Source organism: Triturus cristatus, chromosome 4_1, assembly GCF_964204655.1.
Source record: "Triturus cristatus chromosome 4_1, aTriCri1.1, whole genome shotgun sequence".
NCBI lineage: Eukaryota > Metazoa > Chordata > Amphibia > Caudata > Salamandridae > Triturus > Triturus cristatus.
The window spans coordinates 1,237,911,470-1,237,927,600 of record NC_140585.1 but is presented as its reverse complement, the minus strand read 5'-3'; the positions used below and the strand labels follow the sequence as shown (position 1 = coordinate 1,237,927,600).

At 46.7% G+C, this 16,131-nt stretch overlaps 1 protein-coding gene across 3 annotated transcripts in view; it reads left to right on the top strand.

Annotated features, from left to right (window-relative positions):
* The window catches only part of ITGB7 (integrin subunit beta 7), a 1,338,809-nt gene that overhangs the window by 1,000,774 nt on the left and 321,904 nt on the right, over window positions 1-16,131 (top strand). The gene's annotated exons all lie outside the window — the stretch shown is intronic.

The window sequence follows — 16,131 nt, the reverse complement described above, 5'->3', positions numbered from 1 at the left end:
GTGCATCATTTTGTAAAAAGTATGTGCCTATACACACACATTTATAAATATACATATATATTTATTGCTTAGGCTTCCGGCACGTTTCGGTGAAGTCACCTTGATCACAGGATTGGGTTGTTTGATGCCTCACCTAACGGATGTAAAAGAATAAATTGAGCTGCATTCACACCCCAGTGTGTGTGTTGTCTTCTGGAATCGGAAGCTTTCTACAATAAAAAGGTTATGGGTCCTCACACCCAAACGCACACCACCGCCGTAAGAGTTCAGTGGGTTTGTGTGTATATATATATATATATATATATATATATATATATATATATATATATATATATATATATATATATATATATATATATATATATATATATATATATATATATATATATATATATATATATATATATATATATATATACATATACACACACACACACATATACATGCACACACTCACACTTACTCATAGATTGTAATTCTGAAAGAACTAGAAATATACTTCAACTACCACATTTGCACATTTGGCCTACTACCTTTCTCTCACTCATATTTCAAGACTTCTTTCTCATTGACCGCTCAGCTGACAATTCTGGATTCTACAAAATACTGTCACTGACAATTCTATTGGTAAGGTAAGAATGTATTCTCAAATATGCAATATGCTGGGATATTCGGTATCTTTGTATTGTGACTGATACAATGATTTCAAACTGTAAATCCAGACGTTTGCACTGGAATCAGTACGTACTCACAGTGAAAATCGCCATGTCTGACAATAAATGTGTTGGTACAATCCATTAGCTACAAGCTGGACAACCTTCTTTAAAATGTTGCAAATTTGAGATTTCTAAAGAACATATGGAGATAAATTCCTGTTGGGCTTACATATTGTTCTTACAGTCAGAGTCCCCACTGTGGATTACACAGTGCTTAATTTGTAAAAAAAAAAAAAAAGTTCCAGGGCTCTCGTTAGGAGGCCACTGCAGCTTGCACCTTACATTGCCCCTGCCATGCTGCTAATGATAGTAACACCACAACTCCATTTGTTTTCTAAGTGCCACCCTGGTAACTGCTAAGATTCTGTCATTTTGCTACTGTACAATAGAATATTCTTTCTTAGTATTGCCATAGTCTAGAGAACTCCTGTATTTGTCTTTTTTTCTAGTTGCTTCATTGCTGAATGTATTTCTTATTCGGAATCATTGCCTGTAGAATAGATGACTTCATGTTTCATGTGATGTGGGTGATTTGAAGTATTTTTTTAAATACAGACAACAATCTTTTAGTTTGTCGAACGCATCTATTATCTACTATGATTTTCGCCTCATGAACAGTAGTAGCACAAGGAGAGAGACAAAGTTGCCACACGTACAGAACTTCCAAAATCATTGGCCCTCAAGTAATTAAAGCAAGTATCGTGGTTCATACACAACAAGAACCAATAGAACGAAAAACTCATATTCCAAACGCGACCTATTATAGATGATTTTCAGCAGATTTACACTACGTAAAAAAAAGAAAGTCACACAAAACAAACATTTTGATTGGCATTCCAAATTGCTTACCTGACCTAAGGCAATATGAGCTGTAGCTTGTCAGGGTCTCAAGTTCAAAACGTGCTGGAAGCAGATGTGCATGCAGTTGCTATAAAAGAACACAAGTCAAATTCCTAAGAAGAAAAATCAGCTGTAGAATACCCCAACCATCAAAACACAGAAATCGCAAGTTGTCACCTTACAAACACAAGCAGCTCATCACACTCTGAATTTTCTTCACAAAGTAGGACTTATAGTTCAAAAAGAAGAATGCCAAGACAAGGTAGACCTGGTATGGGGCTATTTGAGATATCAGAGAACCAACCTCGTAGTGAGTAGGCCTCAAGGCAATCAGCCCATTGTTCCAACACAGCTGAACCCAATTTAAGCAGAAGAAAGATGGGGTGTTTGGATCAAAATATCTGTTTTGCTGGCTCTAAACAAATGTGAACATTACAATAAGATTTCGTTTACAGTTTTCACATACATATAATGCATATGATATGCTGTCAGATGCTGAAAAACACATTATTTACCTGCAACCTCTAACAAAGGTAGCTTCATTAAATGTATAAATGCCTAATAGTCTCAACCATGTGGGGGATCCTGGAATATCCCCAAAAACTGAGAGGAAACATTCTCCAAATAAAAAATGGAATGCCCATGGAAAGGGAGCTTTTGGTCTATATTCGTTAATCTTTATCTTAACACATAAAAAACAAAACTAGAAAAACTGTTTCAAAAAATATCAAGCAAAACTGATGCACCAAACACGTTTTTCATTTCCCCCTCTTTTTAAGAAAGACAAAGTGGAAGGTAAATGTTCCTTCTTATAGGCATGGAGCATGCCTGGTGCTGGCATTGATTAGCAAATTAAACCACTTACATGCTTTTGGGAGGTGGGTCTCCACTGGGATGGGAAGGTCCTTTTTCCCCCTCTGGAAATTAGGATAGTAATGAGGATGGTAGAATTGGTGTGGGGGAGGGGGTTCACAAGGTTTTAGTCGAGATTGGTCTAGTAAGGGGTTCACAGCCCAAACCTGGAACTGGATTGCACAAGGAAAAAATGTGTTTGAACTGTTTAGACAAAATATTTTGTCACGGGGAAAAATTAGCACAGTGCCATCCACTGAGAGCTAGCAAGGGACAAAGTGATTTGCCATCTGTACAGAAAAGTCTTTAAGTAAAGGATTAGCACAATGCTATCCACGCCAAACTGTAAAATGACTAAATCCTTCTATCACTCCAGGCACAGTATTACCGCCTGGAATTAATAAAAGCAACCCCAGATACATTATAGCTTTTCAAAAAGGTTTAGCTTTGTCCAGACACTAGGAACCACCCAGTATAAGTCCAAACAAAACGATTTCAGACCCAGAGTAGAGAGCAGCTACAGACCATGCACAAAATGGACAGGGCAGTCAGGCAGTTATAGGAGCGAAGGCCAGGGTCAGTAGCCTGCAGCAGGCACTGTTGTATCATCATGGCCCCACCACGCCCTGGATTGACCACCTTACCAGGGGGCACGTACTAGCCCATGTCCCAGATTGGGTGAGTGAACTGTGCGAGATCACAAGAGCCGAGAGCCGCACTGGGCCCGGTTGCCGTGGGTGTACAAGCTTCCTCAAAACCCACTCTGAAGAGACCGAATAGGGTATGCGCCAACGGCGTAGAACTGTGAGTGAAGGGAGTGGAGGAGATCAGATGGCCTTCTGTGGTGGTTCTGAGCGCAGATACGCAGAGAGGATAGGGAAGCACTCGCCATTTAAGAGCCACAGGCGCGGAGCTGGGCCACCGTCAAGGCTCAGTCGCCCGATGCTCAGCTAGCCCCCAATACGCCAGGTATTATCTACCACAGTGGACCTGCAATGCATGTGGGTAGCAGGGGTGGCAAGCAGGAGCACCGCCCAACGTCGTGCAGTGAAGAATTTCTGGAGGTGGCAATGTCCCTGCGCCAGTGCAGTAAGCGGGGTCAGCCCCGAGGGCCCAACCGCAGAACAGGTGGCGCCACGCCGGGAGAGCTGGAGATGGCCCATGCAACCCCACTCGCAGTCAGCGAGCCGTCCATGGATACGCCATCCTAGGCCCAAGACCCAGGCTTGTCTCCTGCCGGCAGACACGGCCTCGCGCCTGCTAATCCCAGATGCAGGCCGGCCTCAGCGCATGCAATCTTGGTCCTAGCCGCCGATCCTGTAATAGTAAAAATGGCAATGGGCCTCTTCCTACCTCAGGCTGGCAGCCCCGGGGGCGAGCACCGGACAATGCAGTGCGGCGCACGCAGCCGCGACAAGCCCCCGGCACACACCTGACACGGAGAGCGCAGCCGCCCGCCTCAGGAACGGCCATGTCACTGGGCTCCCCGATATCCGTAGGCCGCAGCACGCCGCTTACCTCAGCAGGCCGCAGAGGTCACCAAAATGTTCTTTTGGGGGGCCTCACTGGTTGCGGTCAAAACAGCGACTACCCGGGTGGGTGGGCAGCCCAGTGTTCGGAGAAGGTTCAGATGGTGGATCCTCTCTAAAGTGGTTCTCTCGCGGCCCAGCTAAGCTCCAACCCCCACAACTCAATATTTAATTTCCTTTTATTAGAGTTGAGTCAATGGTGTTGGCCAATCTTTATTGCGGCGACATTAATTCGACACCAGAACTCGGCTTGGACATCTTTGTTGCAGTTGACATATCATTGTATGAAAAGTTCCGATCTGGAGTTATTGATTCATATGCTCCCTTTGACGTTTGGCGCATCTGCCAGGGGTTAGGACGGGGATTTACATGATTTAATTCGGCCTGCCACCATATTCTGTCCCCCATAGACACGTTTTTCGCTAGTAAAACAATTGTACCGGCCCTTGTTATTAAACAGAAGACACAGATCGCCTCAGATCATAATATCATTATATATTAAGCCTAGTTACATTCCTATTGAGGTCCCGTGCCTTCGTTGGTCATTTGAGATCGTAAATTATTATTGGATGTCTCAAAACTTAGCTTCATGTCTGACTCCTTGATACAATTTATTGGCTTTAACAAGGGCTTTGCCCCTCCCTTCAGATTTTGTAATCTTTGAAAGCCATGGTTCTTTTCCACAATCTTAGTTATACTCAGTGCACAGGTCCTAAAAAAAGAAGTGGGGGGACTAACCAGGCTAGGCAGTATGCAAGTGAAATCATGATGAGTGCCAATACAGCGCATGATGTCAGGATGGTTGACATTGCATGTGACATCACAGGAAGTGACCTCACTGGAAGTGACATCACAAGAAGTGACATCAGATATTAAGACCTCACGCATATGATTAACAGACATTTTATGAGTACATTTAAGCGCATTATGAGATTTATAAAATGAGATTTGGCGTTTGGGTTGTGCCAAAAATGTGGCACAATCCCGACGCAAAGTCTGGGCCTCAACTAATACATTTATGTTTTTTAAGCCCTGCCACAAAGAAATTGGCAACAAGGAGAAGCATGGCAGTCGATCTGTTATGCTTGATTGGTTGCAAAGTCTACATTTTAAAATATTTGATTGGGTTAAGGCATCTGCTATAAAGGTGGCCAGTAAATCTCAGGGAATAGTAACGATGGTGAGATAATTCTGAAGTTCAACGCATTTGTTGGATAGATCTGTGTTTTCTGAAATCCCAGATTTGAATCAAAGTAGTATAAGGCTAATGTGTCTCTTGCAAAGCACATCACGTAACATGCAGACGATAGATTTTTATTTTATGTAGATAGTAAAGTGGATTACTGCTTTTAACACAGAGATCCTTTTGTTTCCTGCATTTCATAAATTGTATTCCATGTAACATAGCACAGTGAGATATGAAGGACATGTGGTTCCTACACCTTTTAACCCTGTCTCATGTAACTCATTTTGTACACTGATTTACACATGTACATGATTTATTGTAAATGTATAATGTGTATGTTACTTAAAGAGCTCTGACACCCTGCATTGGGTTGTGTAGCACTATAAAAGACATAAAATAGTGCTATTGAAATTGTTATTTGTGTAAATACTAGGACAGACCAACACACCAGACATTCTTACAGTGCATGCATCTCTTATAGAGAGAGACTGAACAAAGGCAACAGTTGCCTTTCTTAAGTACCTGTGAAGAGATAACAAGCTGTGTGCCTTTGTTTCCACTGCATGGCATTTACATTTAAGTGTGAGGTTCCAGGCCACCTCCAGTCAGGATATTCAAACAAAAGGAGGCCTGATGGCCCCTTCATTTCGGCCCAGCATGAGTTGAAAAAAAAATCCCCCTCTCTACCTGCACGTTGCTGGTAATCGAAAGCAGACCCCGTGCAGGAGCTGCTGAACGTGTCACGGTGTCTGAAAATTTCACCAGGACAAGTGCAGCAAATTTTTGTGGGGCCCACCTTCGTGGCTGGGGGGACAGTGTCCACCCTGTGAAAAGAGTGGGTGGACACCGTGTACCTGCGTGTACCCCTGACTTGTGCCCTGATTGTACTATACACAGACATAAAGCGGAGTAAACATTGAAGAATAAACTACGGACTAATCTCCTTTAATTAGAAATCGAATACGCCCATTGTATGTGGACACGTCGGTCAGAAAGAGCCCAGATTACATTTTACATCTTACCATCAGCAGTTTGATACTTAAAAAAATATATGGGGCAGGGGCTACTGAAAATGGTGGACTTACAGGCTTTATGCTTGAGAATAGTAAATAAATTGGACCTTTGTTACAATTCTAGCTTAGAGATAGAAAATGTAAGAACTTAATTTCTAGTATTTGAAAGTCATCTGGGCAGATCATAACAGGCCCTGCGGGTGTCCTGTCTGCTTTCCATGAATTTTACTCAACCTTATACATCGATGATGGTTTGGCTTCTCACAAAATGGTAGGTGGTTATCTGCAGACAGTGAGCTTGCCTCAAGTAAGAGCCTCCCAGTGTGAACCACTGGATGCACCAGTTACTTCAGTTGAGATTAGGAAAGCCCTTTCTCAACTGATGTCAAGTAAAGTGTTGGGATCATGCTGTATTCCCTGGGCCGGCGCTAGGCATGGGCAGTGTGGGCAGCTGCCCCGGGCCTCCAACTCAGCCTACCAGCCTGGGGCCCACACAATTGCAACACCCCTCTGTTCCTCATGTACCCCTGCCGATCCACTTGAAAGAAAGGTGTCGCTTTACAACTGGGCCCGTGGGAGGGGGCCCTCTTCCTGGGCCTCTCAGGGATGGTGTGGAAAGGCCTGGGGAGAGGTACACTTCCTATTGTCCAAGTTGCAAGGAAACATACTTTGCAGGGTTGACCATCAATTCAGCCTCCTGTCTGACTGCCCATTCAGAGACACCGCATGACTCCCATTGTCAGCACTTTAGCGCCCCCACAGCTTTAACTCTCAGGCTCCAAGCAATTCTCACACCTTCAGCCCGATATGAGCTGTAAAAGAGGTGATTGTAGGTGGCTGAGTGGAGGAGCTGCGGCTCAGGAAGAGTCTCTACAAAGATACTTCCAGAGCCCAAAAGTGTCACTTTGAAAATTAGAGGTGCCTCACACATTCCCTTTCGCCACGGGCCCCGAAAATCCTAGAACCGGACCTATGTATTCCAGTTGAATTTTATAAAGTATTTTCTGAAATCATTCTTTCTAGTTTTGATGAGGTAGTTAATTACCCTTCTGGACGGGACCAGGGGCCATACCCCCTATCTCCCGCTCCCCACACACCAGGCCCTACAGCCCAGAGACCATCTATAACGCGAGGACAATAGGTCCGGTATGTTGTATGCACACTTACACGCCCACTGAACTTCCTCCATACTGCTTCGGTTGCGGACATACATTCAGAACCAACAAGTTATCAGATACCAGACAGGAATATAGTATGTTCCTGCTAAACTGTAGGTCTTTACCAAAACACAGGACAGAAATCGCCCTCCTGTTAGAAGAACGCAAGCCCGATACAGTCTTCCTGACGGAAACCTGGCTTACACCCTACTCTGAGCCACACATAGTCACAGCCCTGCCCCCCGGTTTTCAAATTAACAGATTAGACCGGATGGAGGGGAGAGGGGGAGGTCTGGCAATCATACTCAAAGATCAGTATCGCTGCCGCACCACTCCCGAATCAATCCCGGAGTGCGAGATTCTAGCATTCAGTTTAGACTTCTCTCCTAACAGCTCCTTTTCTGGCACTCTGGTCTATCGCCCCCCAGGTCCACCCAAACTATTTCACAGATCACTCCCCACCATTTTAGCCGAACAAATTATAGCCACTTCTAACTTTACACTATTAGGCGACCTTAACCTACACTTTGACACCACCCTAGATCATATTGCTATGGAACTGGTGGATGACCTAGCGGCATTACAGTTAGATGAGCGGGTCACAGCCCCCACACACTCAAAAGGTCACTTACTGGAACCAGTTTTTAGCAATTGCACAGAGTTAGTAGTCGGCCAACCGATCGGCCTTCCCTGGACCGACCATTCTCTTATCCATTTTACCTGGTCCACCTGCAAATCTACACCTCCTATACCTCTAGTTAAGAACACGAGGAATTGGGCCAGATTACCCATCGAGTCCTGGATTCACAATTTAGAATCCACCTGCCCGTCTCACAACGCAGACCCTAGCGTAGCATACCAGGAATACGAAGACTGGATTATAAAATCTCTTGAAACCTCCCTTCCACTTCGCAAGATTACACCTAAAAGGGCACATAAATCGGCCCCCTGGTTCTCAGACACCCTCAGAGACAAAAAACGTCTCTGTAGGAAATTAGAGAGATCGTGGCGTCTGGATTATTTACCAGAAAAAAAGTCTCAATATAGAGAAGCAATCAAGGCCTACAAAGGCGAGATAATGGTCGCTCAATCAGCTCACTTCGCCGATAAAATCATGGCAGCTCAATCTAAACCCAAGGAAATTTTCCACTTAGTGAAAACATTAACCAAAGTGGCTAGCTCAACCGCACCTCCTGTTAAGACCCGAGCCCAATGTAATGATCTAGCAGAATTTTTTAATAAAAAAGTCACTCAGATCTACTCCTCTTTTCCAACGGCAGTCACAGATCTAAGAGTACATGACCAGGTACCACTGAGGCAGGCCCCCCCCCCCCCGGATCGGGTATCACTAGCTCAATTCCCCCTTCTAGATCTTGTAGCTCTTGACCAACTAGCCCACCAAGTAAAATCAGGATCCCCACTTGATCCAGCTCCACCAGAGGCCATGATACAGGCGAGCCAGGCTACCCTGCCTGTAGTACTGAACCTCTTAAACGCTTCCATCTCATCCTGCACCATGCCCATTGCATGGAAGAAAGCCATGGTTCGGGCCCTGCTTAAGAAGCCAAATCTCGACCGAGAGGATCCTAGCAGCTCCCGCCCAATTTCGCTGCTCCCTTGGGTTAGCAAAATTCTCGAGAAGCACATCAATGTCCATCTGATGAAGTTCCTCGAGAATAACTTGCTACTGGATGCTACCCAGACAGGCTTCAGACCCAGGCATGGAACCGAAACCGCCTTACTGCCGGTCACCGAAGAAACCCGAAGGATTCTGGATCAAGGAGGATCAGTGGCAGTGGTCCTCCTTGACCTAAGTGCCGCCTTTGATACGGTCAGTCACGCCACCCTGCTGAACCGCCTATTTAACATCGGAGTAACAGGCAATGCACTTAGATGGCTCGAATCATTTCTGAGCAATAGATCATTCCAGATTTTTGATGGGGATACGGTGTCTGCCAGCAGATCACTGAGCTGTGGGGTACCGCAGGGCTCCTCCTTAAGCCCTGCGCTATTTAACATCTATATGAAACCACTGGCGGAGGTCGTCCAGCCGTTTGGTATTAAGATCATTTCATATGCTGACGACACTCAGCTAGTGGTTTCCTTGGCGCAGGAGGGCAACAGACCTCTTTCATCAGGTCTTATGAAATGCCTGGAGGAAGTCAAGGAATGGATGACAACGTCCTCCTTAAAGCTCAATGAGGATAAAACAGAGCTGATGCTCCTAGGACCAACATCTCCAGTACCATTTAATTCCCTCTGGCCCCCATGCCTGGGCACCCCCCCAGCACCCAAAGACAACATAAAGAGCTTAGGGGTATGGCTTGACAAGACCCTTTCCTTCAACACCCAGGCCACCAAACTGTCTGCGACCTGTTTTGGCCTCCTCAGAATGTTGAAGAAAGTTCTTCCCCTTCTACCGATGGAGGCCAAACAGGTAGCAGTTCAGGGTCTGATCCAGTCCCGGTTGGACTTTAGTAATGTCCTCTACCTTGGTGCCCCGGAATTCACACTGTGAAAGCTCCAGGTAGTCCAGAACTGCGCAGCCCGCACCTTGCTGCAGCTGCCTCGCAGACAATCAGTCAAGCCCGGACTTAGCAAGCTGCATTGGCTACCGGTACGACAGAGAATTGCCTTCAAGGCAATGTGCATCTCTCATCAGGCTTTCTGGCAGACGGGACCAGCAATTAGCCGCAATTTAATAGCTCACTACCACCCGACCAGAAATCTCCGCTCCACCCAGGCCTTTCTAGCCTCAATACCCAAAGTAAAAAGAGCGAGAGCTGGTGGCAGGATGTTCGCACTAAATGCTGCCAAGTTGTGGAACTCTCTCCCTCTTCAACTTCGGTCCAATCCCAATCTGCTGTCATTCCGGAAACAATTAAAAACCTTCCTGTTCACCACCCCCCTTTAATTCTTCTGGCTGATCCCCCCTCAGTGCTCAGTTACCACTAGTCTACACTAGCGCTTGGACGCCCCTGGGCAGCAATTCGCGCTTTATAAATTCACTTTTCATTTAATTTCATTTCATTTCATGCTCAGTACCAGCAACCTCGAGGAAGGCGAATAGTGCAGTATATTTTTTTTTAAAAAAGAGAAAGAGGCCCTCAATTGTGGCGTTGTAGTGAATCAGCCACTTTTGTGGTCTGACACCCTATGATGACCCTCAACCACCACCATTCTGTACTGACTTAAGTGTGTTCTGCCTTTTAGTGGAATAGTCTTTCCAAGAATAGAAGGTATGGGATGTTGAGGTGCAGTCTTGTGGGTGGTGGTGCACACATGTGCTCAATGTTGTATACTGAGGGATTTAGTGTATAATGTTATTTGGGTTAGGTGAATTATGACTTTGACCTATTGGCTTTGACGTGGTCTAATGTCATTCTGCCTTCTGACTTTACCTTGCTTCAAACTTTTCTGTGTGCACAGTGGTGCTTGTAAGTTGTGTGGATGAGAATTATAGGTGCTCCTTGCTTTTTTGATTCCATCTTGCTTTGGGCCTTTGTGTGCATGGCTTAACTAACTCTGAAGCCATTTTCTGTGAAGAAGAGGGCATGTTTTGCTTTCCTGCTGTTTTTCGCATTTTACTGACTAGAGAGAACTGGTTCTTATCAGAGGAATGTACATGGGTTGACTTTTAGTCATAACAGGGGCCTGATCAACCCTTGGTCTGTCCTTGAAGCAGGCTGGTACTGGCTCTCATGAGAACTAGGGGGCGTGGCTTGCTAGAAGTTCGCTGTGTTTTGAATGTGTATTAAAAAGGGGAGTCTACACTGGCTCGGTGGAAGTTCATCCGTGGAGCAGACGTGTTGTCACGGAAAGTGGGGTCACCTCTGAGCTTTCGCCCGGTTCAAGCAATGGACTCCCCTTGAGCAAAGTGGGGTGAAATGGAGCATTAGGTGAGGTGTCTCTGCTACTGTCTCTTGATTCTTTTCTGAATTATTTCCTTTCCTTCTTATTTTCTGATTCTTATATCCATACATATATATTTCTAAATATATATTTGTCTTGATTGATATTTGCAATCATACTATTGATATGTTAGAGTCTGCTATGTTAGGTGCATTTGGCTTACTGTGTGATGCTATTTACTAATAAATACATCCCAGATATACCAATTCGTCTTTTCCTTGTAGCAGGAGGTGTGGACTCTTCTTGGCCAAGTATTCTGTTGTAGAAGGATGGGTGAATTCCCTTCTAGCAGGTAATTGTGTTATAGGAAGTTGGCGCTACTCCTCACAAGTGATGCGCAAATTACTGTTTTCTTGCCTTGCCTTTGGGGGAGTGTTGAAAGTTTGCCCACCTTAGGAAGTGCTGTGTATATGTTATATTCCATAAATTTGGAACTGATATTCTCTCCCTGGGAAAGTGACGGTACATTCCTTTGTCCAGGGGAGATCTAAGGTTTGTCATTACAGGCGTGTATCAGCCCATCTCATTGATGAATTCTAACACAAAAATGTACACTTGTATATTGTCAAATCGCCTCGCTTCTGTAATTTCCACTCAATTAGACTCAATGCAGCATTGCTTCATTCCAACGGGACAGAACCTCCCCTATCAATTTAGCCCTCTCAGATTTGGATGTTGCTGAAGAACTTCGGGAGCCCACTGGGATAATCCTGTTGGACGCAGAAAAAACATTTTACAGGGTCTCCTGGGACTCTCTGTGATCTATCACTGCACATATGGGTCTTGGCATTCATTTCAACACCAGTATCAAATCCCTCTATATCTCATTGACGGTGCGGTAGGTTGTATGGGTAGCATTTTAGATAAGATTGTGATTAATCAAGGGATAAGATGGGGATGTCCCCTCTCTATACTGCTTTTTCCACTTTATTTGGAGCTATATATTTAGATATTAAAGTCCTTAGATATGATGTATTCAATGCTAAAGTTCTTGTGCATGCGGCTGATATAGCCATACTAACATCATCTCCAGCTGATCCCCTCCCTACGTTTGAATATGCCCACTACCAGTTTGGTGACAAGCTAAACACCAAGAAAACCCAGATTAGTACAAATCTATCCCCAAAAGTCCCAGACCCCCGCTATGTTTGATCTGCCACTCACTGAGGGGTCCAGATATCTTTCAGTATGAAGGATATAGTTACTCTTAATTATGATGTTTGCTATTTTGAAGCATTGGCATTATTGTGAAAATGGTATAGACCTCACTTGGGATTTATCGAGGAATGCAAGGTAATTAAAATAGTTATCTTGTCACGCTTTCTTTTGTTTAGATCTATACCCCTTTATCTTCCGAAGATTTTCTTTAAAAGGGTCAAGTCCAGCTGGCATAAATGTATCTGGCAACATAAAAAACCCTGATCGGCCAGTTGTCTGGCGCTTCCCTTTCTTTTTTCCTTTGTTATCTGACTTTCTGCCGTTATGGGTTTATGCGAATGGCGTTTGGAGGATCTATTTACAGACTAGCACATTTTGTGTTGCGAGCTGATGCCCTTGTAAGGTTTGACAGACATAGTTTATTTTAAATGCCCAAGTTTCAAAACAGTTGCTGGTTCTGATAAGATCTGGCTAGCCATTAGAGCCTGCTGTAATAGCCAGAGGTTTAATCAATATATTTCCCTAGGGTGAAATCCTAATATGCCATAATTCGTACATGATTTCTATATACAATCTAGGTGGCATATAGGAATTGAATGGTCGCTCAACTCTATTGCAATGGCATTCTTATATCATTTTAGGAACTACAGAACTTATATGGCATGTGCATGCAGGACTTCTTTAGGTATCCTCTGCTTAGGGACTTTCTCATGCAACTTCTTACTAATGGGGTTGCTCAGGACCATAATTGGTTTTGAGATCACTTTTATAGCACGCCTAAATGCAGTTCGATAGTTTTTTTTTTTTAATCAAATCCTTCTGAGAAATCAGCAATGTGAACATCATTTTGAGCACCTGGTGAACAAGTGGGCTATGAACCTGGGGCTTTCTGTCTCCCTTGAGGATATGAGGCTCAGCAATCATCTGGTCCAAAATATTCTCAATGTATCTAGTCCGAAAACTCATTCACTTCAGGTTCTATATGATCTATATTATACATCACATAGATTGTTTAAAATGGGCCTCAGCCCTTTAATTGTTTTTGATGTAATGGGCCAGAAGCTGATGCAACTCGTGTTTTTACTACCTGCCCAAGCTTATTACCATTCTGGTACACCACATTTAACCAACTCAATAATCTGCTACAGATAGACATTAGCTTTGAGTCTGAGGTAATTATGATTGACCACTCGCCCAGCCTACCCTCATATTTGGTAGGTGTTGGACCCGGCCTCGTAGAATGGCCCTCCGTGCCCCCGCACCACCGAAACCTGGTGCCTGCAGCCCTAGCACGCGGCCCAGCCGACCTTTCCCACCAGGACACCTGCACCAACCCCGGACATCCCCGTCCATGGCCTCTCTCCTTTCGGCCACCCCGGGCCCGCGTGCCCACTCCCTGCAACAAGATGGCCGCCCGGCTCCAGCGCGACCCGGGCCTCGAGGCGCCACTCCGGCTGGAGGACATCACGCTTCCAGGGGATGAGAGAGGGAGGAGCAGTTTCTATCGCACCTCTGAACTCCCCTGGGACGATGGGTTTCGATCGGTCCTCCGGCCTCCCGGCGGGCTGGCTCCGTGCCTGCTGGGTGTCTGGGACTCCTCCCGACCCGGCCCTGAAAGGATCAAAAGACAATAGCAGGAAACCCCGACAAGCGGCCCCCAGGTGACAAGACCCCTGCCTGCGCAGACTCCGGACATCAAAGCGGGGTCGACCTATAACCAGGGGTGCTCTGAGACTGTCCGGCAGATTCGACGCTGGAACAACGAGAGCCTGCTGACGTGGTCGCGGCTCCTGGAACTGGAACTCACCTGAGCCCTGCTGAGTGACTCGCGGCTCCCTGAAGATCGTAAGACCTCCGAACTTGTACCTGAGCCCTGCTGAGTGACTCGCGGCTCCCTGAAGATCGTAAGACCTCCGAACTTGTACCTGAGCCCTGCTGAGTGACTCGCGGCTCCCTGAAGATCGTAAGACCTCCGAACTTGTACCTGAGCCCTGCTGAGTGACTCGCGGCTCCCCCAGACTCTCACGGTCCCGCCGGACCACGACTCCGACCACGTATCCCCCAGCTCGAGGATTGTGAGCTGTGCGCCGGATACGTCCCTGCTTTGAACCGTTGCCAGAGACAGTCCCGCTACCCCCTCCCTTTCCGAGACTCTTGAGCCCGTGCTCACCTTGTACATATTTGCAGTGATACCTATTTGATAAAGCTCGTTCTGAGAATACCCAGTGTGGTCTCTCTGTGTCATGTGGTGCCAGAAGTACGATCCTAGTTGCGAGATTCCTCCCCCTGGGGAATCTCTCGCCAGTGCCCGGCTACACTACTACACGGGTGGGACTCAGGGAAGTCAGGACCCCTTTCCGGGCTCCTCTGAGGTCGCCGTCTAACATTGGTGGCAAGCGACGGGATTCGGGCCCATCACCTAGAGATCGTACAGTGAACAACGGACGCGCGACCAACAAAGATGGCAGAAGGAAGCGCCATGAGCTCCGCAGAAACCAACGCCAACAGAGTGTTCCAGGTGGAGCATCTGGAAGAATACACGCACAAAGAGCTAAAACAATTTTGCAAAGAACTTAAAATAGCTACCACTGGCCTCAACACTAAGGAAGACTTGCAGAAAGCACTGAAAACTTGGGTGGAGACGGGGGCGTCCCGCCCAGAAGGCACGGGGGAGCGCCCCGACGAAGCCGAACCCCCTCCAAGTGAAAGCAGCGACAATCAGGTGCAAGGCATTGTACCAGACGGGGGCCTATCCCCGGGAGAACTCGCGGACAGAGAGAGAAGCCGCAGTCATGAACTCGAGTTAGCCAAACTCAAAATCGAGGGCGAATTGAAGTTAGCGGAGAAAAAGCTAGCGGTAGAGCAAATGCGCGTACAAGGCGAACTGGAAGAAAAGAAGCTCCAACGGGAGCACGAAGGAAGAAAGCTCCAACTAGAGCACGAACGCAGCTTAAAAGAACTCGAGCTCAAGGCCCGAAATGAGGACGGGAGGCCCTCGGGGAACCGAGAGGCGGCCCCCCCAGCGGAACAGAAGGTCCACATCCCCAAGGATGTGGTCAAAGAATATTATAAAAACGATGACATTCAGCAATGGTTTCGGGCCTACGAGGTCGCCATGACCTCCCATCGGATTCCACAGAAGGACTGGGGGGCGGGGTTGTGGGGGCGGTTTCTGAGCGAAGGAAGGGACACCCTGCTCGACCTACCCCTCTCCCTGCAGACCTCCTACAGCCACATGAAAGAGGCTCTCCTCACAAGATACGGCCTCACCCCAGAAATGTACCGCCAACGGTTCCGGGACTGCAGGAAGATCCCGGGCACCACCTGGGTGGAGTATGTAAACTTTTTTAGTCGGGCCTTCGATGGGTGGGTCAAGGGCAGCAAGGTCACCACCCTGGCCGAACTCACTGACCTCATGTTATGGGAACATCTGGCTGCGAACTGCTTCGTAGAGCTACGTCAACATCTGCTGGATAGCAAGCTCACAGATCCCCGGAAGCTGGCTGTGGAGGCCGACCGCTGGACCAACACCCGGGTCTCCCGGGGCATGGTAGGAGAGTACCCCCGAACCAGTCAGGGACCACCCCGCCAGAGAGGGGGAGGGAACCAGGGAGGGCCGAGAGAGTCCCAGCCTAGCCCCCCGAAGACACCACCTCCACCTTTCCCGGCGCCCCCCCCACCAGTAACAGGGCCCCCTGGGAGACGAGGACACCGGGTGACCGTCACATGTTTTCGTTGCCAGAAACCCGGGCACTACGCCAATGACCC